The 27,626-nt window shown below is 53.9% G+C and overlaps 1 protein-coding gene across 3 annotated transcripts in view; it reads left to right on the forward strand.

Moving 5' to 3' along the window:
• The first annotated feature begins 549 nt into the window (after window positions 1-549).
• Window positions 550-27,626, forward strand: part of RAI1 (retinoic acid induced 1) — a 73,543-nt gene continuing 46,466 nt past the window's right edge. The window contains exons 1-2 of one of the 3 annotated variants that reach the window (XM_068207213.1): window positions 550-756; window positions 12,802-12,913. The gene's annotated coding sequence lies outside the window, so the exon portion shown is untranslated. Of the gene's footprint in view, window positions 757-12,801; window positions 12,914-12,949; window positions 13,050-27,626 lie in introns of all 3 variants that reach the window. The other 2 variants (XM_068207212.1, XM_068207211.1) reach the window with 2 other exon arrangements.

The following is a 27,626-nucleotide window of genomic DNA, read 5'->3' on the forward strand; positions in this document are numbered from 1 at the left end:
GTGCCAGCACCCCTTAGATGCTGCCCAGTGGGATGCCCTGCACCCAGCACCGGTGTCACCCTCCAGTGCCCTGTACCAGCACCCGGCAGGGGCCGGAGGGCTTCCCTGCACCCAGCACCGGTGCCACTCTCTCGTGAATGGTCCCCGGTGCCTGCGCTCATCAGGGTGCCCGGTACCCAACACCACTTCCACCCTCCACTGCCTGGTCCCCGGTGCCCAGCTCAGGAGCCGCCATACGGTTCCTGCTGCTGCCCGGCGCTCGGTGTGAGCCGTGCCCCGGGCCATGCCCGGTGCCTGCCCCTGTGCCCGGTGCCTGTCGTGCCGTGCTCGGACACCCGCTGCGCCATGTCCCGCTTCCCGCTGTGCCACGCCCAGAGCCCGCCCCGTTGCTCCCCACGCCCGCCCGCCGTGCCCCGCTGCCCGCTGTGCCGTGCCCAGCGCCCGCCCCGCCGCCCCCGGTGTGCGCGGCTCCCGCCGCCGCCGCCCCGCCGCCGTTCCCGGTGCCACCGGCGGCGCTGCCGGCAGGTGTCGCCGCGGTCGCGGGCAGGCGGCGGGCGCGCGTGCACTTCCGACGGCGCTCGGTCATGCCCCCGCCGTCCCTCCCCTCGCTCCCGGCGCCGCGCGGGGCTCCCGCCCGCTGACACCGCCGAGGCGGCTCGCACGGCGCGGGAGAGCGGCGCGGCCGCCCGGGCATGGCCGCCGGGGCCGCCCCCGCCCAGCGCCGCCGCTGAGAGGCAGCGGGGCTCGGCCCGCCAGGTAAGGAGGGCTCCGGACGCGGCTCCGGGGGAACCGGGCGGGCCGCCGAGCCCGGGGAGGGCCCGGGGAGGGCGGCGGGTGATAGGGGCCGGCGGGGGGAGCGAGGGGAGCGGAGGGCCCGGGCGAGCGGAGCGCTGCCGGAGGCGGGGGGGGGCCCTGCCCGCCGCCCCGTTACCCCCCTGGGGCTTCGCGTCGCAGCTGCGGCTGCAGCCGCGGCTCCCGCCGGGCCCGCTGCTCTCCTGCTGCCGCTGGAGCGGCTGTGGCACCGCGAAACCGCCGCCACATCCCCTTCCCTTCCCTTCCCTTCCCTTCCCTTCCCTTCCCTTCCCTTCCCTTCCCTTCCCTTCCCTTCCCTTCCCTTCCCTTCCCTTCCCTTCCCTTCCCTTCCCTTCCCTTCCCTTCCCTTCCCTTCCCTTCCCTTCCCTTCCCCCCGCGCTCCCACCGCACCGCACTCGTTTTTCCAACCCTAGCCCGTTCCGGCCCCCCCCCCCCCCCAGAACTCCCCCCAAACCCGCCTCGATCCCCCCAAAACGCGAGCCTGTCCCTGGCTCGGTGACGTCACGGAGGGGCTCCCCGGCCCCCCCGGTCCCGCGGGTGCGGGTGGCCGCGGTGCTCCCGGCCGGTGGTGCCGAAATGCCGAGCGGGGACATGGTGCATCTCGGATAGATAGCCCTGAGCCCCTCCTGTGCCCTTTTGCTGCAGCTGTGAAATTCCATTTAAATTCCTCTGTGTGTGTGTGTGGGTGTGTGTGTGTGTGTGTCCCCGTTCCCACTCTCCCTGGAAATGCGCAGCTGGAGCAGCACCTTGAGCGTGGCGGTGGGATCCCAGTGGAGGTGCTGAGCTGCCCCAGGGGTTGGCATCCCGAGGGCTCTCCGGCCGGTGGAAGCGTCGTGGCTGACGTTGCAGACCTGCTGGAGGTTCTCGCTGACGTCAGGGTGGGAAGCTGTTGGGGTGCATGTTTGTTCCCCACTGCCTTTGATGGAGAGTGATGCCATCCCTTAGATGTGAGCAGATTTTGGCTTGCTGAAAGCTCTTGTGGCCACTGGCCCTGCCCGCTTTCCCCTTGGCTGCCAGTGGTGCCCGTGCTGGCTGCCCTCAGGTGACCTCCCAAAGTGATGGTGTGGAGGAACAAACCCAACAGTTAGGGTTCTGCATGGGAGAGTGCTCCTAGGGCCCTGTGCCAGCCGAGGGAGAGCATTGCTGGTGGTGCCAGCACCTTCCAAGAGCTCTCCCAGCTCAGCTCCAGCTGCCCCAGCTCCTGGGCATCGCCGGAGCCTCCTTGATGGTGCAGAAATGGTTCCCTGCTGTGTGCCAGGACTTTGTGGAGCGCTCCTGCCCCACAGCTGCCTTTCCCAGGGTGGCAGTGTGTGTGCCCCAGGTGGGTGAGCGGTGCCGTGGTGGCTGTGCAGATGTGGGCGCTGTCACCTGTGTGCTGGTGACACAGGGTGGGGGGACCCGCGGCGGGCGAGGCACAGGTTGGCTGTGCGTGGTGCCTGCTGGTGCTGAGACTGCTTCTCCCGGTGACTGTCACTGCCTGATGAAAATGGACCTCGAGCTGCTGGGAGATGGAGTGGAGAAAGATGGGAAGAAGCCAAGTGAGATGGAGAACAGGACATGTTCCCCTTGAGTGCTCTTCCCTCCCTGTTCCCCGTGGGATTGAGGTGTGCCTCGAGGCGTGGTGAGAGTGATGATGGTGAGGGGTTCAATGTGGGTCTGTGCACAGCACAGGGGCACCCACACCCTGAGCAGCAGCTCTGCAGGCCAGGCCAGGAGCTGTGTGAAATTCAAGGCAGGAAGTGAGAAATTAAAAAAAAAAAAAAAAAAAAAAGACCACGACTGGTAGAAACCACCAGGGAGATTTAGGGAAGCAGCAGTGCTGTGCTGTGGAGCCCAGAAGAAGTGTGTATCCTCATCTGATGAGGAGCTGCCCGTGCCAGGGACCGCAGACCCACCTCTCCTCTCCCGGCTCTGTCTCCGCTGCAAGCCCCAGGGAACAATTGCATACAGAGTGCTTCGTTTCAGAGCCGCCACAGTCATTTCAGAGACCTTTTAGGCAGGAAAAGTGCTCTGTAGCGTGTAATTTGAAGGCTCTGCTCTGAACCTTCACTGTCGCTCTGCTAAATGATCCTCTGCTCTTCCAAACCTTTGCTGCCTGGAAACCAGCAGCGGTGACCTGGTTCCTGGCCCCGCTGGGTCCCTGGTCTCCCTTCAGCTCCGTGCTAAGGTGAGGGGAGTTGCAGGTTGCAAGGAGCAGCCTGGGGTGGTTCTCTGCCTTGCATGGGGCCTCTCAGATGTCAGAGTCCTGGGAGATTTCAGCCAGTCTTAATCATCTCTCGCCTCTGCCTGAGCTGCAGAGGTTGTCAGAGCACGCTAAGGATTTTCCAGCCTGGAGGGTCGAGTCCTGTGAGGGCTCTGCAGGAAAATCTAGGGACTCCAACTGATTTTCCCACGAAACGAGGGAGGTGCAGAATTTTCTGTAGCATCCCTCAGGCAGCTCACGATGGGGAAGGACCGTTTGTTCTGCCATCGGAGGAAATGGCACAACTTTGGTTTAACTGATGGAGCTGTGCCACAGCCTCACCGGGGGCACCAGAGGTGAGCCTGGAGGTGCTGCACCATCGGTTAGCCAGGGAGTGTGATAGCACCTGGGTTTCCTTGTCTCTCCTTTCCTGCCCGTCCTTGTGAGCTGCCCTAAAACTTTTGTCTGCTGCAGGCACACCTGCAGGAGCAGAGCGAGCTGTGCGTTTCCTCTCGCCGTGGGCGCTGCCTGCCCTGCCAGATGCAGGCAGGGCCCCGAGTTCCTGGCAGCCAGGGCGTGCAGGCAGCCGGGCAGGGTGGTGCAGGAAAAGGGTACAGGATGGGGAGAAGGAGAAGCATTTGGATATGAAGGGTTTGGCTGTCACCTCTTGGCCTGGTTTGGTCCTGGGCCAGGGTGGCACAGTGCAGGCACCTGTGTGTTTTCTCTTGCCTCGCACGGCTTTGCTCTGCTTTGGATTTGCTCTGCTTTGGATTTGCTCTGTTTTGGATTTGCTCCTGGTTCCTGCCGAGCCGGGAGAGTCCCAGTGATGGTGGATTTATGCACGTCACCAAATCAGACACACAGCCAAGGCAGGAGGCACAGGCTTGAGTCTGTCCTAGCAGGCTGCATCAGCCCTGCCAGGCGTGCACCTCGGTTTAACCTGCCCTTAAATCCTGATGGTGCTGGGGACCCCGCCCTGTCCCCAGGCAATTGCTGCCGCCCGCTGATGACAAGACTTCCACTTGGCTTCGGCTGCTTGCATCCTATCCCCCCAGAAGGTCATGGCAGCAAGGCACAAGGCAGAGGAAAGGCAGTTTCCCTTTCCCTTTTTCACCTCTCAGAGGGATCCTCCACTGCTACAGCCCTTTTGAAAAGCAGGCAGGATGCATCCCAGCTGGGGTGGAGCAGGCAGGCCCTTGTATTGTCCTGCCACCATCCTGTCCCGTGTCCTGCCTGAAAACACGCTCAAAATCCACCTGCTCGGACTTGCGTGGATTTGGGATTTCCCCCAGGAGGACTGGTCCAGCTGCTTGAGGCCGGCAGCAGCGAGGCTTTCACCTGGTGTGGAGGAGGAGGACGAGGAGGAGGAGGAGGTGGGAGGCAGTGCAGGTGCTGGGGTTCCAGCATCGCATCCAAGCACAAGGAGCTCACTCCGAGCAGCGCTCACCACCTGCGCCCACCAGCACCCAGCTGGCAAAAACTACACGTCCCAGCAAGCAGAGGGCCACCAGCAGCCCTGCAAGATGGAGAGTGGCTTCCTGGGGCTGGCAGTCACCCCCGATTCCCCTGTGGGAGGTTGGGATCGCTGCGGGAATGCCGCTTCACCGCGGGAAGGTGGCAGCTTGGTTTTTGCTTTGGTTGCACGGCCTAGTTTTGAGAGCTGGAATATGCTCAAAGCTGGGCTTTCTGAGTTGCTTTTTTTGGTTTTGTTTTGTTTTAAATGACAGCATTTCCCCTTTAAATTTACATCTCTAGCTGGGGAACACAGAGCCTGGTGAGAGAGGGAGTGTGAGACTTTTATAAAAAGAACGAGTCGGGTTTTATTATCCCTTTGAGACGAGCAGGGAAAATCTATACTGAAGGCATGAAATAGCAATAAAAATGGACTTTTTGCCAAAGCAAAATTAATTGAGTGAATCTCAGTCCTCAAGCCTGAGCTCTGAGAGGCTTATGAGTTGGATATGAACCACGCTGCCCCCTTCCAGGCTCTCAAACCCCAAGGAGGAGAGGCAAATCCTCCCTCTGGTCCTCGGTGTGCGATGTGATCAGCGCCTGGGAGCAAAGGACTCCTGCTTGGATACAGTGAGGGTGAGAATGCCTCCAGCCCTGACTGTCCCTGGAGCAAGGACCTTCTCCATGTCCTTTGGCTTGGGGATGCTGGCGGTCGTTCAGAGGTCATCGCTCCATCGTTCCCATCACTCAGTCACGGCATCCCATCTGGACTGTGGATTTGGGGGAGTTCAACAAGAAAGAAGAGGAAGACTGGACACAGGCTCCTTGAACCCACTGTAGAAGCCTGGAGAGGATCCCGCTGTCTTACCCAGGCCTGGGCTTGCTCTTATTGACCATTTTCTTCCCTCGTCTCTGCATCCTGCTCTTGCTGCACTCTGGGGTCTGGCTCTCCAAGGTGCTTTCTGTCAAATCCTTCGCAGAAAAGGAAACCCCCCTCCTGGGTTTTGTTCTTCTGTGATGGCACCGGCTCTGCTTTCCCCATTTTTGGGGGGAGGGTGGCAGGAGGAGCCGCTGGACAGAGCAGCAGGGGAAAGGTGGATTCTTTTCAGCAGATGGTGCAAAGAGGATGAAGCTGTGTAAACCTCCTGAGTCCACTGGAGAGACGGAGATTAAATAGTGAGAGGGCCGAGAGGCAGCTCCAGGCGGGAGAAGGAAGGAGAAAAAAAGGAAAATGGGGGTGGAAATGGGATTGGAGAGTGGAGCTGGGGAGAGGAGTGTTGGTTTGAACCGGCATCCCTCTCCCACTTGATGTGTCCCCTCCAATTCGGAGGGCCTAGATTCAGTGCCATAAAAATATAGCCCTTTTCAATCCCTTATCTTGCAGGAGCAGAAACAATTGGCCTGCAAAGAAGGAGAAAACAATCTGTTTGACTGACAAACAAAACCACATTTCTGCACAAAAGGAGGAGGAGGAAGAGGCAGCTGTCTGGCTGCTGCTTCGGCTTTTTTCCTTTCCCCTCCCTCTCCTGTCCCCTCGCTGACGGTGTCAGAGCAGAGCCTCTACCCTTGCCAGCAAAACACCCGCTGTTCTGACTGGCTGGGTTCAATGTCAGGCTCCTGCAGTAAATGTCATTGTCCTCCCTGCTGTCCCCAGCCACGGTGGAGATGCACCAGCCCTGCTGTGATGCCCTCCTGGGGATGGTGCAGGCAGAGGTGGCACCTCGAGATCACCAGGGCAGAGCCCAGCTGTTGGGAGAGGAGCTTGCTGGGTGCCCGAGACAGAAAGTGATGCTCAGGAGAGGGACCAGGGCCAGCAGCTCATGGCAGCTGAGCTGGGGACAGAGGGGAGATCTCTTGTCAGGGAGCCTTGGGAAGTTCAGCCAGGTTGTGGGTGATGCTGATATTGCAGCATCCATGGAGCACCCGAGTGCTGCAGTTGGAGTTGCTGCTGGAGCCTTGTCCCTCTCCAGAGCCAGCCCTGTGCCTCAGTTTCTTTGTCTGCAAGGTTAGCAAGGTAACACGCAGATGCTGTAGGAGGGCTGGGGCATAGATGTGCCCTGTGCACCTAAAGTCATTATCCCAACAAACTGTTATCCCTAAAAATTCATTACAGCAACCACTGTACCAGCCAAATGGGTGCTGGGGGGAATCCATCAGACAGGCAGGAGCAGAGCCCATGGGAATCTCTGTTCTCCATCTCTCCGGAACAAACTCCTCACTTGGAGGATTTTTTGAAAAAGAAACTGATTTTCCCCATGTGATTCCCTTACCAGGAGCAGCAGCAGTTTCCTGCCTGGAACAGTTTTCCAAGGGGACTCTGCTCTGTGGGGACATGTGAAGCAAACACCCACGCTCTGAAAACAGCCGAATGCAATAAATACCCAGTGCCTGAACCTGGAAAAGCAGAGGCTGGAACAGGGCAATCTCTGCAGGGGCTGGTAGTGCTGCCACAGAGGGAATCAACAGTAAATAAAGGGGCACAAGAAACAAACACTGAAGCCCCCAGGACACTCTTTTGATGCAGTTGCTGGTGACCTACTAGAATCCACTGGAAAGATGATCCTTCACTGGTGGGTGGTTCACTTTCTCCTTTTTCTATTTTTTGAGGAGCTGTTTCACTCTGCAGACAAGTAGCAAAATAACATGTAAGAAATCAGAGATTCCAGGTGAGTTAATAACAAATAATGAGTCTCTCAGTTCCTGAGTGGTTCTCTGGTTGCCGCAGTCCAGGCATATAACAACCAGGCTTTCCTCAGCAGCCTCAGCCAGGCTAGTTGAAATACTGCTACAGATTGATAGAAACATCCTGAATTCAAGGGAATTGAAGAGATCCAGCCTCTACATTCTTAGATTGCCAGAACAGAAGCTTTGGGGAATATTTGACCTGAAACATTGGAAGAATTTGATTTATTTTTTAATTCCTGCACGTAAAATGCAGAATTTTCTGCGTTTTTCTTTCATCTTTCATTTCAAAGGAAGAGAGGAAGTATCCCTGCACACGTCAAACTTCAGGAAAGAGAAGATACAAAAGATGACTGGACTACTTTTTACAACTTTGGCTCTTGACTTTCCTCCTCAGGAGGGGAAGATGCGCTGTCAGCCTGTCTTGTGATCAGGCTGTATCCTTTTGTTACCCTGATAAATGTCAGCTGACCAGGCTGGGATGTGAAAAAGCTCCGTCTCTACCAGACCTTTGCTGCTGTTCTTCACTCAGCACTGGGGCAGGGAAGGGCCCAGCATCTCCCCACCTGAGTGATGCTTGCAGACTTTGCCTGACCCCACAAGGTTCCCATCTCCTCCATGCCCTGCTGTGGTTCCCCAAGGTCCTCCAAACCCCTTTCTCCTTTGCCTGCTCCTGCCCTCCAAATTCTCCCTGCCTTCTCCCTTCAGATCCTTCCTCCCAGCTGGACTCTACAGGCAGTGGTGAGATTTTGGCCCCCATGCTCATTGCTGGTGGGTGAAATGCAAAGCTTGTGCTGTGATAAAGGAAATCTAACAGAGAGGCAGATTTTGGCTCCTGGGCAAGAAAGACCATTCAGTTTTCAGCAGGTTCCTGCTTCTCGTGTCCTGCATGCTCTGATCATGGCCATGGGAGCAGCTCTCAGTGTGAGGCCAGAGTTTGGCTCAGCCCAGCACTTGAAGGGAGGTGGCAGAAGCAGAGTGGGTTCTGCTGGAGCCCCATCTCCAACCTTCACACCCTGGGGACACCCAGGGATACTCACAGTCCCTGGCTGATGGGACGGTATTTCCCGTGGCAGAGCCAGCATTTGGTGATGCAGCATCCACCTGTGTTTGATCCAGACCTACCTAGAACCTCTCCTTTCCCAGGGCATCTCCCACCCCTTCCACCAGCCACAATCACACAGAAGCTCGTCCTTGGTGTTCCTCTGTGCTTGTGCCTCTTGGGATTTGGCCAGCGTGTGTCAGGGCTCCTCTTCCTCTGCAGCTGCTCTCCGCTTGGCTGCGTCACCCGGAGCATCCCTTCCTCCTGCCTGGGGCTGCTTGGAACATCCTGTTTCCCGAGTTATTTCACCCTGATTTTACCAGGTCACAGGCATGTCGGCTGTGGTGGCACAGCCTCTTTGATTAGGTGTATCTCCAAGCATGACTTCCATCTGTCCATCAGTCTCTATTGCTAATTCCTGCAGCATTTACAGCCAGGCAGGGGCCTTGGTCCTTTGGAATAGTCACCGGTGGTGGCAGGACTGTGCTAAATGATCTATTCCACGCGTTTCACCTCTTCTCTGTTCGCAAATTGTTGGTGATTTTTTTTGTAGTTGCATTAAGTATTCCAAGTGACTGCGATTTCCCCCATCGTATTCATTATTCAAAATTGTTCTCCAGATAATTTCTGCAAATAATTCGCGGTCTTTGCTCTTTTGTGAATACTTGGTCTCAAGAATGAGAGTCGTTTTAATTGGGATCTCACATCACATGATGGATTTTGGCTTCCCGATTGGGCAGGCTTAATTTTTAGACTTGAGGTTTGGGGAGGGAAACTGTTGCAATTAAGAATTTGAAATCCACTTTCTTCCAATATCTTATGTTGATGCTTAAAATTAACAGAAATTAACAATCTGTCTCACTTTTTTTTTTTTTTTTCCTTCTCCTTCCCGGCTAAAAATCCCTGCCGGTAACTTGTTGGCAAGAAACACTTGGAGAATATAAACAAAAAGGTGGCACCAAAACAGCTAAATTTAACATATCTAAAAACTGGAGTGATGATTCACAGTGGTTTGTTGTATATTATTCACCTCGCTCTGGTAAAAATAATGATCAAAATAATTTAGAAACTTAAAAAGTCACATAGCAAGGGGACATTTATAGTGCTTGGTTTCATAAAATCTTCCATCAGCTGCTCTCTGTGTGCATGAGAAACATCCTGTGGGCTGGCTGGTGTGTTGTACCCTGGCCCTCAGTGCTCCAGCCCCGTGCAGAGGCTGCTCCCAGCTCGGTGGAGGTGGAGAAAAGGAAGGCTCAACCATCCTGGCACCCCACGCTGCCTCGATCCGCACCCTCAGCAGGCAAGGCTCCAGTTGCCTCGCGCAGAGCTCGACTCCAGGCAGAGGGTGACTGTAAGTGACTTGCCCAAGGTCACACTCCGTGCTTCAGCTGGAAATAGCTCCAAGGTCTCCTGATCCCCCCAGCAGCCCCCTGGCTGCCAGGCGAGACGGCAAGGTGCAGAGTTCACGTGTCTTCTCTAACCGACAGCCTGGCTCCTGCCACCTCACCTAAAACCTCAAACCTCCTTGGCTCTGTTTTCTGCCCTCCCTGCCATCGGGCTGAGTCAATACAGCCCCCCCTGAGCAGCCTGGGCTCCCGTGGCATATTTATGCCTCTGGAGTGGAGCGTTGTGCCGGTGTTCCCGTTTGTGCAGCACCCGCGCAGCCCGGCTGCTCGCTTCCACCAGCTGCTGCTGCCGATTTCCCTTAAAAATAAAACCCCTCTAAAGGTACAGCAGGGACACCTTAAATGCAGAGCCGTGGCGTGCAGTTAATCATATCCTCTTAACGGGTTTATTCGCTCATTAAATATTTAAGACTCGTTTCTCTTTATCAATAGTGTGGAGGCGTGCAGGCCCCGGTGCAAAGATTTATGCACACAATAGGATCGGTGCATTTAGATTTGTTTGAAGGGATCTGAGAGCCATTTAAAACCCGACCGAGGGGGACGGTTGCTGCTGCTGCTGTTTTCCTCCAGCGAGGTTTCTGCCTTTTCTGCCTCCTGACTGTGGTTGGAAGGTGGCAGGAGGTGAGGTTGGGGGGCACAGATTGATGGCTGCCTCTGGTACCCCCATAGTTCCTTTTGAAATAGCTGTGCCCCCTTTTTGAGGGATGCTGAGGTCTTGGAGAGGACATATTTGGCTTGACTGTCTTGTAGTGATGAGGATGGTCCGTGGAAAATGAGGTGTGTGGAGGCAGGACCCAGTGTTGGGAGCACGTCTGTGGAAGTGGTGTTTTGATCCCTGCTTCCCACTGCTGTCTGTGGGAAGAGCTTTGCCATTGTGGCTCAGATGTGAATTCCAGCTCGTCTGGTGCCATTCGGGAGCCGTCATGCAGGTGCAACATCTGTTGTTCTTCTGTTACTACCTGGGCTCTGCTCTTCACACAGGTGTAAGAGCAGTGGTGGCCGTTTTGGTTCATAGGATGGGGAGGGACAAAACTCATGCCATCATCCTGCCTCATCCTCCCCATCTTCTTCCCCTCCGCCCAGCACAGCTCATCGGCCCAGAACTCTATCCAGAGCATCTTCATCCAGTATCCAGCATTTCCCACCTTCCTCATGCCTGGTCCCTGGTCCCTGCGTGGGGCTTTGTGGCTTCCAGCTGCTTTCAGCTGATGTGTCGCTCATCCTGGGTGCAGGGAAGCAGCTCCTCCCAGTGATGCGTATCTGTTCCCTGAGCTCCGAGGGCTCTGGGCTGTGATGTGGGGTGTGGGACATGGACAGAGGCCTGAGTGTCCAGTGCAGTTGCACAACGTGACCTGTTCTGTCCTTTCATGGAGAGCATTGCTAGAGCTTGCAGGGACAGCAGGTCCCGGCATGCAGGACTCAATCTCCATCTCAGCAGCCTCTGCTTAGATCAGGAGGGAACATCTCATGCCAAGACCTGTCCTCCCCAGGCTGCAGCTCGGAGTCAGAGATGGCAGCAGCTGATGCCCATTTTTTTTCACTCCCTGTGGCATCCTGGCAGGGTCTTCCCGCAGCTTTGCATGCAGCCAGACATGCCTGTTCCAAAACCTCCTCTCCAGGAGGTGCTGGGGGTGGATAGGAAGGGTGAGTAGCTGCAGTGGCAATGGGCAGAGCTGGCAGCTGCCTCCTGAGGGTGTGAGAAATACCCTGGCTGGATTATTGACAGACAGCCCAGAGCATGGGAAGTGCGTGCGTGCGTCAGATATTTACCCAAACCTCTCCTGCTTTGCAACGTGCCCACAAAAAAAAGGATCTGACAGCAATAAAACTGTCGGGCGGCTGCTGCTGCTTTTTTTTAAAGTTCTATGATAGCTTCTCCCCCCGCCTTTTTTTAATAGCTAATGCATCTGTCACTACTTTCCTAATGAGCTTTCCGAAAAGGGCCTTGGGGACCTCTACCTATCCATGTGGGCTTGGATCAGAGCGTACTCAGGGGAGGCACAGAGAATTCAGCTCCCTGTTTCACCCTCATCCCCTCCCCAAACTCCTCTCTGAGGGCAGGTTGTCCAGAGGGAGGGGAAGGCAGCAATATCTCAGCACTCGGCGAGCTGGCGTGCACCCCCTGCAATCACAGCCAATAATGACAAAAAGACGGGGCTGCTGCCAGAGATAGAGAGCTGAGCTCCAAGCGTTACAGCAATGTCACAGCCTTGGGACTGCTGCTGGCTGCTACTGGAAAGAAATTTCCTCACAACAGGCAGAGTTATAGGAAGGAGCCATTGATTGCATTAAAAAACACCCTCCCCACCTCTTTTTTTTTGGCATGGATTTTCAAGGCTTTTTTTTTTTTTTCCTTTCCTCTCCCCCCCCCCTTTCTCTCTCCATTTGCCATTGAAGTTGCGTTCAATAAAACCCATCGCCCGAGAGCGTCTGTTCGCATGTTCTCAGCAGTACAATGGGCAGAGGACTGCAGTGTGCAGAGCCCCAGCCAGCCTCTGCAGACAATGAGGGGCTGGCAGCGGGGCAGGGGGGGCTTCTAGTTTATTTTATTTCATTTTTCCCCCACCTGCCAGCCCCCAGTACTAATTGTAATCACAAAAGGCAAATGGGAAGGGACTGGGGGAGCAAGGCTGTGGTTCACTGGGGTCATGGTCTCCATCAGTCATTCTCCCAGCCTGTTGCTGGGTAAAAGCTCGGCTCCTTGGTTTATCAAAATGACTGTGCAGTAAAAGCCTCTTTGCCCAAACCTCTCCCCCCATCCTCGAGAAAAAGCTGTTTACTGACTCAAAAAGCCTGAATTTCCCATTACCATCCATGGGAGACTTCCCATTGACTTCTCTAGGCACAGAAGGGAAAACAGAGGGTTTGGTGACTCAGGCACAAACCTGGGATCTCTTCCTCTTGCTGACGCTGTTGGCAAATCTTTTAGGATTTAGCCAGATTCATCCAGGGACCAAACACCACCATCCCTGTGCCACTGATTGGGCACAAGAGGATGCACCACTTGGCAGGAGTGAATTCCTAATTGTGCCGTGCCCGAATTCCCCTCAGCTGTGAGATGTAACGGTGCTCACCCTGTGTTGCACAATGGTGGAGAAGCTAATAGCTATTAATGCCAGAGAGATGCTTCCAGATCTCTAGATAAAAGGTGCTCAAGGAGGGAAAATTATTATCATCATGGGCCAAAGAGCTACGGGGGATTTGAAATCTGTTTGTGTTTGTAGGATGTAACCACTAAGGAGGGAGAGACTGGGACAATGGAGCATGCACAGCACTAATGGAATGAGCGTAGGAAAGAGGATATCTCTGGAGACCCTTAGAAACCATTTCCCAGTGGTAAGATCTACTTGGGTTGTTTGTTCTTTTTCCCAGATGAGAGCTGCAGTCGTGGACGCTTTTATCACTTATGAGGTGGACTAGATGGAGGCCAGGGAGCGCATTGTAGGGACGAGCCCGTGTGGCTCTCCAGTGGGTAGGTACTGATTTATCCGGTCTCAGCTTCCACTCCTGGCTTTCAGAGCTGTGCTTTATAATAGGGGAGCCTGGAATGGATGTTTCAGGCCTGTTTTTCAAGCTTACGGGATGCAGGTTTGGCCTCTGGCAGAGATGCAAGGGCATGATGTGGGCATCCTGAGGCTGCAGCAGGAGGGTTATTCATGCCTTGGGATACAGTTTGGGCTGAGGTGTGGGTTTGGAGCGGCTCCATGGTAGCATGTGGTGGTTCCTTGAAGACATTTCACTTGGAGATTCACTTTTTCCAGCTGATTCACGTCCTCGTGCGAGCCCATTTCTCGCCATGGTGACAGTGAAGCTGGCTGAGGCTCTGTGTGATAACGCGCCTGGTCCGGGCTAGAGGCTCCTAACAGGCTCTGAGCCCAGAGGGGCCAGGGACTGTACAAACACAGGTTGTTCCCTTGAGATTAAACCCCAGCTAGACAAGCCATTTGCAGTCTGTGATCTGGCAGTGCTGAGGACGCTGCTGTGCAAAGCAGTGGGCAAGCAGGTGAGGCACAGGCAGCATCCTTCCCGGCTCCCCTGGAGCGTGCGTCCTGCTTGCCCACAGATCCTCACTTCCATCCTGCTCCAAAAACACCATGTCACCTTCACTCTGCTCCCTGAGACAGCCCCATTTTGTGCTCGAGGGAGGTGCAGCCTTTCTCACTGGAGACCTGCAGCACACCATGCTCTTTTTTTTCCTCTCCTGTCTTTTTTTTTTTTTTTTTCCCTTCTCTCCTGGACACTTTACTTAGCTTCTTTCTTCCCTCTCATTTTCTCTACCATCAAATGAAAGCCATTCAGACCAAAACGGTTCAGTCTGCTCTTTGTGTCTGGAAAACAGAACACCAAAGACAGCTGGACCTACCCGAGATGGCCACGGCTGTGGCAACAGTGGCTCTTTGTTAGCGCTGTTGTCTCTGCCCCTATCTCCAGTGTCTGGGGCCCTGTCTCTTTAAAGCTTTAGTGTGCTGTGTCAAAGCCAGCAGAGAGTTCAGCTTATTAATGGATTCGCTAGGTTAATATCCCAACAGTTTGGTGTGGTGTTTTTTTTTTTTTTTTTTCCCTCCTTTCCACCAGCATAATTTAGAAAGAGGGGGAGGGGGAGAGAAAGATAACCCAGACCCATTTCTGGGGAGGAGGGCACGGCATGGCTCATTGCTTTGGAGAAATGGAGCTGGAATGGTTGGTCGGGGCCACGAGAAGGTGGTGGCCCAGCCCTTTGCCTTCCTGTCTGTATGTACATCTCTCTCTATCTCCTTCTCCTGCGGGGTTCCCTGCATCAAAGCTTCTTCCAGTTCTTATGCTAATGAGGTGCATTAATGCTTAATGACTGTGAACAGGCTTGTTTAATTGCACCTATCTGAGCAGGAGGCACGTTGCTGTATAAGAGGGAACGACCATGTAAGCAGCTGCATGCCCTCCTGGACAGTCTTAATTACATGTAAAACTGATGTGATCTAAACCACCAGGCTGGTGATTAGTTTAGTGAGGCAGGTGGTACTTTGCAATTCAGTGCCTCAGAAACTCTAGAGCAAGTGAGATCAGATTCTTTCGTAGGCTATGGAGGATAAGGCAAGCCCTGATCATCCTTGAATTTGATGTTGGGTGGGGACAAGCACGGCATAGTAGATTAATTTAATTAATTTATTGCAGTTAGTTTGCAAAGACATTATCCGCCAGCGTCTGTGCAGAATACTGAGCAGTCCCATTAATGCAATGCTATTTTGCCTGTAAATCCTCTCCCCCCGCCCCTTACAGGAGGAATGAGCTGCGATGGTCTCAGCTTTCTGCAGCGTTATCTTGCGCTGGTTGAATGCAACTGATTGTCTGAACTACAAAGGGGCCCGGCTAATGCAAAGCCATCCCTATTGGCACCAGACCTAGATTAATGACTCTGCATGCATTGACTTGGCTCCAAACTGGATTTCCCTAAAGCAGCTCGCTGCTGTCTGCACTCCCGTATCCCCTAGCTGGGTTGGGATTGTTGGGCTGGCTAGAGCCACAGAGCTGGGAGCTTGGGAGCTCCAAGTGGGAAAGCTGTGGGTAAGGGGTGCACAGGTATGAAGGTACCTGTTATCACCAGCCATCTGCTGCTCATCACCCAGCCTCGCTGCTTGGGGTTATTTGTTTTTGCTTTTATTCACCAGAGGGGGGAATTAAAAAAAAACCAAAAACAACCTTTATTAGAAATCTCTTTGGAAGGCGAGTAGGCCAAATCCAGAAGGATTTTGGGATCGGTTGTTCTCCCAGGATAGGTGTCTTCCAGCACACCTCTGCCCAAGTGGATGCTCACACCCTCCCCATCCCCACATTGGACTCTTCGCTGTCACTCCACTGGATCCTTCCCCATCCCCACACTGGACCATTTTCTGTCCCCACATTGGACCCTTCCCCATTTGTACACCAGACCCTTCCCCATTCCCACACTGGACCACTCTCTGTCCCCTCACTGGACCCTTCACCATCCCCACAATGGACTCTTCCCCATCCTCACACCTGACCCTTTCCTGTCCCCACACTGGGCTCTCACCAGACCCTTCTCCTTCCCCGCACCGGACCCCTCCCTGTCCCCACGCTGGACTCTTCCCTTGGCTCGTCTCCCTCGGGCGCTTCCTCCCCGTAGCCGTGCCATGAACTCAGATCTCCCCTCTCCCTGCCCGCCCGGGCCCCAGCCGAGGCTCTTCCTGACGTTACTCCCACAACAACCACTTCCTTCCCATCCCGGCACCCCAGCTCCACAGCCCTCCCTGCCCAGCCCCGGCCTCGCTATCTCCCCGATGCCCCTGTCCTGCTCCTCTCCTTCCAGCCACCGCTGTTTATTTTGTGAAGGACTTAGAGACTGTTTCTCCTGGAGTGAAGCCGATGGCGGAGCTGCCGGGTGGGGGTCACTCAGCGTCCCACTTCCACCACAGAAGTTTCCTCTTGGTGTCCACAACACCTGTGGGCTTTTGGGGGTTAGAAACCCAGCGTGTGGGAGATGTTTTTAGCCAACACGCCAGCACCAGCATCCCCCCAAGCCTGCCATGTTTCAGGCTCAGCAGGGAGGGAAGGCCGGGCCATGGCCGCCGCCGGCATGTGGTGGGAAGGCAGCAGGGCAGGAGCTGGGGAAGAGGCAGGTGAGGTTTGTGGTGGGGAATTAGAGTGCTGTGCTGTCTTCCTCAGTGCCTTTCTGCCAGTGGGCACACTTTGTGGTGGCAGAAGGCTCGGCCATGGCGGGGGCAGAAGCTGAGGAGAGGGGGTGGCAGAGGGAGGCTCGAGATGGAAGCCGCTTTGAGGGGGAGAGCAGGGACCTGCTGGGTTTTGGTGGGTGCTCTCCCTCCATGTGAGCTAGCCCTGCTCCGAGGGGCCGCAGCTGGCTCCCCACGGGAAGAACAAGCGGCTCCACCACCGTTTGCCTTCCCCTCGCCCACTCCATGCTGGCTGTTCCCCCACTGTCCCACCAAGACATTTTGCTGCACCAACACTTGGCCATGCAATGGCCTCGAGGCAGATTTTGGGTGGAAAAGCAGACTTTTCTTCTCAGAAAAGTCACCTCGAGCACAGCTCCATGGTGGTGGCACCAAGGCAGCCCCTGAGCATCGTGGTCTTGCTGCTGCCGGGGACTATCCGAGACCTCGCTGCGGTGGCAGTGGCATGGCCACCCACAGTGCCACCCCTCTGAGTGGGACAAGCACCCTAAGAAATGCCATCACTGTGAGATCAGGAGTGTTTTGGTCTCCTGAGAGATGCTGCAGGAACCGTTGCCACGTCAGGGTGCATCCCCTGCGGGGGGGTTCAGCCTCGCCTCGGCTGTAGGCGAAACACCCTCGCACTGAACCCCCAGCCTGAGCAAAACCTTTTTTTAGCACTCCCCTATTTGCCAAGCGTACTTCCTTTCTTTTGAGTCTTACCACCTACATACAGTCTGACTGCAACGGCAAAAAAAAAAAAAAAAATAAAGGGGGGGGGAAGAATTGCAACATTCAGTCGAAGGCTTTTCTGTCTAATGACGTTAAATTTATTAACCAAAACTCCAGCTGCACCAGGCTGGGATCTAATAATATTCAGGCTATGGAGACATCAAGTAGAAAGAAGCTTAAAGCCCTTTTTATTTCACAGTAAAACTGTCAGTAAATAACTGGATTGTCTTGAGACTGAGAAAATGGGGATTTATCTTCCTGAACATGAAAAGTGTGCTTATTTTTTTTTATCAGCTTCAAAAAGCCCCAGCAACCTTGATTTTCCTTCCACACCGTTCTCAGCTGCTCTGCCAAGCCCCAAAACCACACAAATCAAGAGACAGGCTCTAAAGATATTTTTAATTAAATTAATTCCTTTTCCTTCCTTCCCCATTTCTCCCTTGTCCCCTCCTCCATCCTCTCTTTCTCTCTCCCTGTGTCCCCAGCTAATGACTTCTAAGCACTGTGACATTTCAGCACTGGCTGTCACTAACACCACACCTCCGTGCTGGTTATAAATTGGGCACAGAGACATAAAATTCCCCGCAGAAGGTCCCCGTTTGATGATATTCTCCGAGGTAAACCTCCAATAGCTCCCTGTTTTCTTTAATAACGCTAATAGGCATAGATTAATTAAACTGTTATATTACTTCCTTCTTTCTACCAGCACCAGTTAGAAATCTTATTACCTGCTCCTCTCCGCTTGCCTTTTCCCCAAGGTGGTTATATTCCAACCAGTTACCAAGGTTTCTCAGAGCCTGTAGCACAAGGTGAAACGGCAGACAGCATCTCCATGAGGCTGGGTCCAGCTCCCAGCCCTTGGCTCCCAAACCTCACCGACCTCGGCAGAGCCCGGGCGGGCGTAACCGGGGTCAGGATTAAGCCCGGTTTGTCTGAAGAGGTTCTGTCTTGAAAGCAACAGCAGGGCTATTGTTGAGTCTGGATGCCCCCTCTAAAAGGGACCACAGCTGTAGGAAAGGGAATTGTATACATCCATCAACTCCTCCAGGGCCTCAGGATGTATTAGTTAAGATTGCGGGATAGCATGTCTCGGCTCCACTGAAGGGCTCCTTTGAATGACATGTTGGATATACTGTTGCACATCTGGCTGCTGTATTATTGAATTGCTCTATGGTTGCATTTTCCAGACCACGGGAATGTGTTGGTTCAGGAGTGTAGGGGGAAAAAGGATGAAGGGGACAACATGTGGGAAAATCAGAGGGATGCATCCCGCAGGGTGGGGTGGGTTTGGATGGAGCCGCGTGGTGGAGGCGGGGGGGGGGAGTGAGGCAATGCTTTCACACAAAATGCCGTGTTGCCATTTGAAATCCACTCCAGAGCTTCCTGCTCTAATTAAATTTGTCACCATCGTTACTATAATGCCTGCCATTCCTCCGGTGCTTTTTGTTCTCTGGGATCCCAAAACATGACAGAGGCAAGGGCAGATCCTCTGTGTTTCCTCTGCAGGAGCTTTTTCAGAGCCAAGCAGGGAAAATGCAGTTGTAGGAGCTGCTTTGGGGTGGGAGTGCAGCCGCTCCTGGTTTGGGGACACTGGAGTGAGGGACACTGAGCCTGAGGAGTCTGGGCAACTCTTGATGGCCTTTTCCAACCTTAATGATTCTATAAGGCGTCTCTTGGGACTGCTAATTTGTAGGAGCTTGGGTGAGTGCCCTGGCAAGGCCTGTTGAACCCAGGAGCCCTTCTTGGGCTCTCACTCGGCTTATCCTGTTCTCAGCCCCTCTGGACCCGCACGGAGGCAAGTGTTCCCACTGCACCTATGCTCTTGGCACCACGTGTGCCCACTGGCCACCGCCAGCCTGCCACGAGATGCCCGGTTCGGCCGCTCTGCGCCGCACTGGGGCAGGAGGAATTCACTAATTACTCGCAGCTCTTAATATGGCCCCTGAACGCTGCCAGAGTGGCGTGAAGGGCTCAGAGCAGGAGACACAACCTGCTCCATCGTGTCTTCTGTGTCAGCTTGCAGCGAACTGAATGCAAAAAGGCTGTCTGAGCTGAAAACAGCAGAGCCCTTGGAAATTTAAAGGTGCAGAGCACAGAAAACAAAGGCGTTTACGCTGCTGAATATTCATCCTGGTGTCTGATGCTGCCAGGAGCAAAGCCTGCACAGCTCCTGTGAAAGCTGATGGGAGGGAACCTTGGTCTCAACCTCATCTTGGGCTCCAGCCCAAATCTGAGGGGGGAGAGCAAATTAGTCCTTAATGCACATATATCTTAGACTAAAACCTGATAAGGGAACTCTCCTATGTTAATTTACCTGAGTTATTTGCTATACTGATTGCTGAAGGTACTCTGATTAGCGCATGAAATATTTCTATACCTTCGGTCTGATTAACCCATATCTGCAAAATAAATATTTGTCTCATTATAGTTATGCGATCGTGCAATCAAAGACCCTATCATAATGGGAAAGGGGATTGAGTATCCGTGTGAAAAAGGCGGGGAATGGCGACACAGAACGAGCAGGTTGGAGAGCAGGGAGATGAAGAGCAGGGGCATGGCTGCAGGGGGAGGCTCAGTCGTCCCAGCCCCTGGCTGGGGGGTTGAAATGCCGGGGAGGGCACGATTCTCCTCCCGTTTCACCGGTGCTAATTGGGACTAATTCCGTTTGACTCGGCAGCGTTGCGCCAGTCCCAGCGAGAGGAGGGTCAGACCTTGGGAATCACAGGGGTGAGTCCCAGCAGGCTCCCAGCCTCCAGCTTTTTTGAAACAGAAGCAGGGAGTTCCCGGCAGCGCGGTGCGTGTGCCAGTCTCCCAGACGAGCTCTTAAAATAGCCCAGCGCACCAGGCTGTGGCACCGGGGGAGAGCGCGGAGGATGAAGTGTTCCGTCTTCCTGGCCCAGATCCGGGGAGAGGAGGGGTTGGCAGCTCCCTGCCCAAGGCAAAGGTGGTTTACAGTGCCATTTGGGGACGAGGGCAGTTGTCACCCTTCAACCAGGTGGCAGGGAGCAAAGGAATCGCCAGCCAGCAATGCTGGCTCTGCTGAGCATGCTGGACATCCTCCCTCAGCGATGGGAGCTGTAAGTCATCTGGAGGAGAGGATCCCCCCTCTGCTGTTACAGGGCTGTTTTGCATATGCTCCGTTAGGAAAAGAGGAGTTTTATTGTGGCTGTGCAGAAGAGCTAAGTCAAGAGGTTGCTTTATGGCTCGTGGATCCCAGCGTGGAGAGGCAGGCGTCCCAGATGCAGCATATAGCAAAGCCTGGCAGTGGTGTAGAGCACTGCTGCAACGCAGAGCAGGGCTCAGAGAAAGAGCTGAAGTCATTTTTCTTCTAAGGGCAGGGGGTAGTGGGGAGGAAATATGAAGGCAGCCCTGTTGCTAAGGAAATCTGCTCTTTGTACGGTCGTACATTTAGGTAATGCTAATGAAAGGCTATATAGTAGCGAGGTGCGGATGTCAGCACTGTGCACTCCTGGATATTTGATTAGCATTTCTTTGACTTTGCCTCCTCTAACAGAAATACCTGAGTACATGGATATCAGGAAAACAAAATCCCCCTTCTCCTCTGCCAAGAGCCCGGTGTTACGCAGAGAAACGAAAAGCCTTACCAAAAGATGACACTCCATAATGAATGTGTGTTTTTTTTCCCCCGCACACACCCTGGAGAGGATGAGAGCAAACATGTGATGAGAACAGAAATAGTCACATCACTTAATGCATTGCTGGACGGTACCCAGCCGGCACAGCGATGAACCTGGCGTGAGACCCGAGAGCAGAAAACCAGCATCGCATCCCATTTAATGGCTGATGGCCCACAGACGTTTTAAACCTCAAGACTGCATCTCTCAGAGGTTTCCCTTTTGACTCGAGCATCACTGGGCAGCTTTTGGAAGCAAAGGCTGAGGATGCTCTATGAGGATGCTCTATGCAGGGACCCAGCACATCTGTGGATTAGCTCTGTGTGCATGTGTGTGTGTGGCATCCGAGCCCAGATCCGGTGATCTGGCTTAGGAAGCAGGAGAGGACTCAGGCTGCTGCTACAGAGCACGAGCACCGTGTCCTGCTCTCAAGCATTGCTGGAAGAATGAGTCAGCCGTTTTCCTTCTCATGGGGGTTGAGTGGCTGTCCCTGTCTGAGTGTCACTAATGAAAGCACCCAGGAATGGAAGGGCTCTGTGCTTGCATGGCGTGCTTGCAACAGTCTTAAAGACCAGCTGCTCTGTGTGAGACTTCCAGAGAGCGAGAGTGCTTGAATGAAGCCCTTATCTCTCTCTCTCTCTTTTTCTTTCTTTTCTTTTCCTTTTTTTTTTTTTTTGGCCACACAGTGCAGCGTGGGCTCTGTTCCTCCTCGCCTTTTGCTCTTGCTCCCTGGGGCAGCCCGCTGTGTCTCAGAGGCATGAGGAGTGAGTTCTTCTGGGAGTCCTCCAGTTCCTGTGAGGAATGGCCCCTCAGGGGATAAATCCACCAGGGCCCGAGGTGGCAGAGATGTCCGTGAGCGTCTCTCCTCGATGACAGCAGCGCCTGGGATGGAGATTTGGAGGTTTGCACGCCTTCACTCCCTCCCTGCCAGCACCTGCCCCTCCCTTTCGCCGTTGTGCAACATCCCAAGGGCAATTACAGCAATGCTTACGTGGAGGAGTGATATTGGGAAAGTATTTAGTCATTTTAACTGTTCTGCTGGTGGCTCCCCTCCCTTAAGGTGGTTCCTATTTATTCTTTTCCCTCTCCCAGCAATTTGTCGCAACTTTCGCTGCACCCTGTGGCCCAGCAACCCTTTTTGGTGCGTCCTTGGGTACTGAGGGCTCCTTTTGGCAAGGAGGAGTGAAAAAGCCACATTCCCATCTGATAATACTTTTCCTTTCCTTTCCTCATCCCTCCCCTGCTTACTACAGTGATTTTAAAGCTTCCGCCCCTTGACAGTGATGCAGGAGGCGAGGCGGGGGGGATGATTTTGTAAGTAAAAGTAAGAGGCAAGGGTCTGAAGAGCTTCTCCTGCTCTCAGAGGCTTCTGGACGCTTCTGTGTCTCCATCCCTGGAGTGATTTTCCCTGGGCCCAGTGTAAACAAGGCAATCCATTATGGAACTCCACAAACACGCTGCTGGTCCCTGCCCCCTCCGCGGGCTCCCTCTGCTCCTGCTCTTCCTGTGCCGGGCAGGGAGCCTTGGTGTGGCACTGGGGCTATCCAGATGCTCATCCACATGTGGGAGCGACCTCCGATCATCTGAGGGTGACCAAGGCTCCAGCAGGAGCTGGAGTTGAGCCTGGACAGCCCCACTGCTCGCTCTGCAAAACTGGGGAGTGTCCAGGGGAGTTCGGGGACACTGATGCACTCCCAGGGAGGGACATGGAAGAGTCGTGGGTATTGTTTATCCTAACAAGAGAGTGAAGAGAAGATCCCACAGTAAAAGGAGATAAGCTCACGTGCGCACAAGAGCAACACTAAAAAATACATGATTAAGGTTACAAAGTCAGGCAGGGAGCGTGTAAGAAATCCTGGAATTAAGGACATCTGAGCAGCTTATGGCCGTGGAATGCCATGCATTCATTAGGGGACAGCCTTAACTCTGGTCTTGAGGTGTTTCCTCCGCAGTGTCTCTGCCTCAGGGAGTGTGTGGGATGGATGGAGCCTGGTTAAAAGCAGCTCAGTGTCCAGTTTGTGACTGTCTCCCCAGTATTCTGTCTGCAGCCCGAGTGTCTTGTTCCCTGTGCATTGTGCAAATCCTGCTTCGGGGTTGAAATTGTTCCTCCTGGACTTCCCAAAATGCTAAGCCTGCTCTGGCCTCTGTCTTTCCCTTCCTTCCCTCTGTCCCACCTCCATGCTGCATGGTGGCTGGCAAGGGGGAATAGCAGGATCTCCCCCAGCAATAACCCTTTTGGGGAGGTCTGGCTTTGCCCTGGGACCCCGGAGCAGGAAGGAATACACTCTGCAGCTCCAGGAGGGCTGATGTGAGTGCAGCCCACATGCTTCACACTGCCAGCATTTCATTTTCCATCTGTTTTTTGTTTTGGTTCAGTTAAAGGCAGAGAGGGGAGGTGGGTTTTGGTGTGAACCTCTCGTCTGTCTGCATGCAGTGTGTGGGACAAAGGCAGCTTAGCACGGAAAGCCCCAGAAGCACCCCAAGGAGTGGGCTGGGGGACTTAGAAGACATCATTTCTCCTGAAGCTGTGGGAAAAGTGTATATTTAGGACAAGCAGCCTTGCAGCCTGCTGTATGTATTCACTGTCTGAGAGCAGAGCCAGCCAGAGCCTGGAGGGGACAGATGGAGGAATTAAGGACATCTCAGCTGGGCAGCAGGACCAAGGGATGCTTGCAGGGGAGCTGGCTTCCACACCTGAACCACTTTGGAGACAAGGCTGGGAGTTACCAGAGCTTTTCTTAGCAAGAGAGCCCTCCACCGGAATAATGTGTTGTGGACATAAAAGGAGATCTGGAGAGGGAATATTTTCACTCTGGAAGCTGCTAAGGAACTTGCATTTAGCTGCTAGCAATCTGTTTCAAACTGAGTTCCTGTCCCAGGAAAGAGAAAGCAGAGCAGTCTCGCTGTGTGGACCGACTGTAAATTCTTTTCTGGCTTTGCTGGGGAAAAACAATGTGCTCTCAGTGAGAACCTCCCAGAAATCCAGGACGTGGGTATTTTATAAGTCAGCCCTTTGGACAGAGCAGCTAAGGAGACCAGTCAAGTAGATCCCCTGACTTTTATTTACTGGCAAGTCAGTGGAGTGGCTGGAGAAGGACGGAGATGCTGCCGCCCTCACGGAGACGGGCAGGTCACGGTGACACACGCGTGACCCCAGGGAGAGAGGCTGGGAAAGCATTCCTGAGAGAAGAGATTTGAAAGGGATGTGTCTAGCAGAGCACAGGACTCAAAAAGTCATGGTGAAACTTTGCATTTAGATGCCTGCAGCAGCAACCCGGGAAGCTTTCCACGAGGACCGGAATATTTCCCGCCTCACGGCATTTGCTTAGAAAGAATTCATAAATATACCCACCACTACTAACCATCCTTTTCTGCTGGGAATTGCCATTAGCAGCTAAATTCAGTGTTTTACATATAAAAAGCACCAAGACTTAATTCTGTGCAATGCTTTCTTCAAAGTCTTTGCAGGAGAGACAGCTCCAAGCTGGATTTGGGCTGAGTTACAGCAAGGTGTTGGGAAGCAGGGATTGTATCAGTGCAGGACGTGTGATGGCAGCACCCAGGAGGTGCACGTGGTGCAAGATGAGATGTCATGAAGGATGGGGTGTATGACCCTGAGAGGGACCTGTCAGACCTGTGAGTCGCTGCACATGGAAGCAGCTTCCATCAAACGTGCACAAATGACACTCACTAGGAGACCAAAAACGGATGGATTTTCCTGGATGTATCAAGAATCCTAGAATCACAGAATGGTTTGGGTTGGAAGGGACTTTAAAGATCGTCTCATTCAACCCCCCTGCCATGGGCAAGGACACCTTCCACTACCCCAGGTGGCTCCAAGCCCCATCCAGCCTGGCCTTGGACACTTCCAGGGATGTGGCAGCCACAGCTGCTCTGGGCAACCTGTGCCAAGGCCTCCCCACCCTCACAGGGAAGAATTTCTTCCTAATATCTAATCTAACCCTGCCCTCTGGCAGTTAAGAAGCACGAGAAGCACATCCCTGACTCTAATTATCCCATCACATTGCAAATCCCTGCTGCAGCACCGGGGGCTGTGTGAGATGTTCAGCCTTTTGGATGGGGAGGGAGATTCCTGTTCCCTCAGCTGCTTTCACAGCAGGAGCTGGACTTTCCCAGCCAAGGTTGTACCCCTGCTGAAAGCAGCCTGGAGCAAAGGTCCCCATGGAGTTGCTTGTTTGGAAGGGAGATGTAGTCTCATGCTCTGGTCTGCAGAGGAGTTACCAAACACGGGGAATTAGGATGGGATTTCAGTGGAAGCAGATTATCCCGTTTCTCTCTGAGCACATTTCTGCCTCTGAATCAGCACATGACAGGCAGGGCAGCCGGGGCAGCCAGCAGGGCAGTTCCCATGCATGCCAGAGGGGACTGAGCCCAGGCCAGGGAGGGTTCCCTGTGTTCCCAGCGTGGCTGGAGCAGGAGCTGGGATGGCAGGAGAGGGATGGAGGGGGAGCAGACGGCGGGCACGGAGCTGTGGTGCTGGAGGGGCGGCACAAAGCGCTGTCAGAACAGCAGGGACTCGCGCTGGCGACGGCTGCAAATGGAGATGGAAAGGGCTGGAAAGGAAAAGACTCAACACAGCTGGTCCCCTTCGGCTTTGATCTTGAAAGCAGAGGGGTGTTGGCCACAGAGAAGGAGAGGGGAAGAAGGGGGATGACTCATAAAAATATTGGTGTTTCCATGAAGATGCTGTTACCTGAGGACAGGAAGAAGGAGGGACCTTCCCTGCAAATGTGGAGGGAGCTGGAAGAAAAAGTCCCCCTTGTGCAGAAATTTCCAGCCCGCTTAGGAACACGGAGCTGTTTGCTCTGGAGCCAGCGGCTTGGTTTTTTGCTGGGAGTTGCTGGTTTTGTGCAGAGCAGAAGGTGGCTTGTATGCTTGTTGCTTCAGGGCAAGAAAAAAAAGAAAAAAAAAAGGAAGAGCTGGTTTTCTTGGAGGCCTGTGTGGTGGAGTTGTATTTGGAAGAAGAAAGAGGGCTCTCCTTCCTGCTGCTGAGTGAGGGGTCAAGGGGGATGATCCAGCCCTGGGTAGCTGGGGAGAAGTCAAGCACTCCCCGGGAGCTTCAGTCAGACACTCTGGCCACTGGAGGGCTGAGGTTTGATCTTGCTGGCCACCACAGGGATTGTGCTGGGGAGAGGGTTGTCGTTTTGTCACAGGCACGTAGATTTGCTCCATGTACAAATCCTTTCCGCTCACAAGTGACAGAGGTGGCTTGTCCTGCACAGGAGGACACGAGAAGGACGGATGGACACAGGTGATGCCAGTTGTGTACCAAAGCAAGCTCAAACTTTCTCTGCCTCCTCCATGAGCCCTTGGGGGATTCCAGCTCACAGAAGCCATACATGCAGCATTGGACCAGCTGTAATTTTTATCCTGGAGGCAAAAATCACTGGAAATAATGCTTCATCACTCTGAAGGTCCTGACACCACCCTTAACCACCACATCACGAACCTCCTGTCGCAATTGTGATCTGCGTATGTGTCAAATCTTGCCTCGCAGATAAAAGCTGCTCCGCAGGCACCTTTTGTACTAAAATACGGAGCCTTTAAAATGTGAAAGAAACAACAAAATGTAGGACGCCACACAAAGCTGACCCACTGGGGACTGGGGGGGGAGAGAAAAACCCGCAAGAAGGAGGGCTTGACATACAAAAATTGTTTTGTTAACAAAGCATCATTGTTCCACTCTGAATCGGTTTGACTGGAGTGGTAGAAACACCCCATCTGGAGACAGATGGAGAGTTTTCTGGCTAAAGAGACGGCGGGAGGAGGGCCGGCTGACAACCCAGCAGATAGCATTGTCTGCTGCTACCTTGGCAATGGAGAGGAGAAAGGGCAGGTGGCAGATTAGGCATCCCCTGTGCCACCTGCCCAGCACACCAGATCCCTCTGCACAGGGAGGTGTGTGCCCAGGTTGGCTGCTCACACCTCAGGATAATCCTCCCTCTTTTCTTTTAGGGCTGGTTGGGTGTCCATAGGGACCAGCCAGCTGTCTGGGGAGGCTGCAAGCCACCAAGTTCCCCTCCAAGGTGCTCTTGGTGAGATGGTCCTGCTCCACTTGTGTGCTGTGCCAGGACTTGGTGTGGTGTGGGTTTAGCAGCTCTGGGGGACCAAAGTGCAAATCTCATCCCAGCATGAGTGTGGGAGGCTTGCTCCTCCTCTTGCATGGGTTTTGCCACTAACTTCCAGGAGAGCAAGGTTTGGGCTGCTGGGATGATGCTGAGTGGAAAAACCAGCATGGTCAGAGCTGCAGGGATTGAAGCTGGTGGGAGCAGCAAGAGTTGATGCGATGCCAAAACACCCAGGGATGGGTCATGTGTGAGGTACTCAGGTTGACCCAGCAGGCCTCCAGGATGCCTGAGGGTCCTTGGATTGCCCTGACAACCTTGCTGAGTTTGGGGAATGACCGAGGAGAAATCTGTGTTCAATGCCCAGGGCCTTTGAGCTACAGCACAGGCTAAATGTGAGGTGTTTTATGGCATCAGGCTCTGCTGGCACACGGTGTCTGCTCTGCTCCTGAGAGCTCACCAACAGCCCCTGCTCCCTCTGCTGCCTTCTATGCCTGATGGGAAACTCCAGGGTGGGTAATGCTCCTGACAGAGCTTTGAGGGATCGTATCCTGCCCACCCTATCTGAATTCCTGATGACTTGCTAATTGCTTGACACAGTCTACTTGCAATGCAAGAGACAGGCTCATGTCATCCTCTGTGGTTTGCCAGGGGAGAGTGTGAACCTCTTTTTGACTAGCCTTGAAATAGATGAAAAAGAATAGAGCTCGATATGATTAATGTGAAAACTTCAGCTTGGTTTCCTGCCTTGGCATCTGGGCTTTGGTCTTCTTAGCATCACCGTGCGTGTTTTTAGAGGATTGGCTGCACGTGGGAGCATCTGAGGGCTGATGGTGCTGGCTGTGCTGTGGTGGTCTGGGGGCCCCTCTGCGAGGTCTGTCCATAATCCCCAGCTGCCTGAGACATTCCAGGTTTGTGCAGCAGTCACGGA

The sequence above is a fragment of the Anomalospiza imberbis genome, chromosome 16, assembly GCF_031753505.1.
Source record: "Anomalospiza imberbis isolate Cuckoo-Finch-1a 21T00152 chromosome 16, ASM3175350v1, whole genome shotgun sequence".
In the NCBI taxonomy this organism is placed as follows: domain Eukaryota; kingdom Metazoa; phylum Chordata; class Aves; order Passeriformes; family Viduidae; genus Anomalospiza; species Anomalospiza imberbis.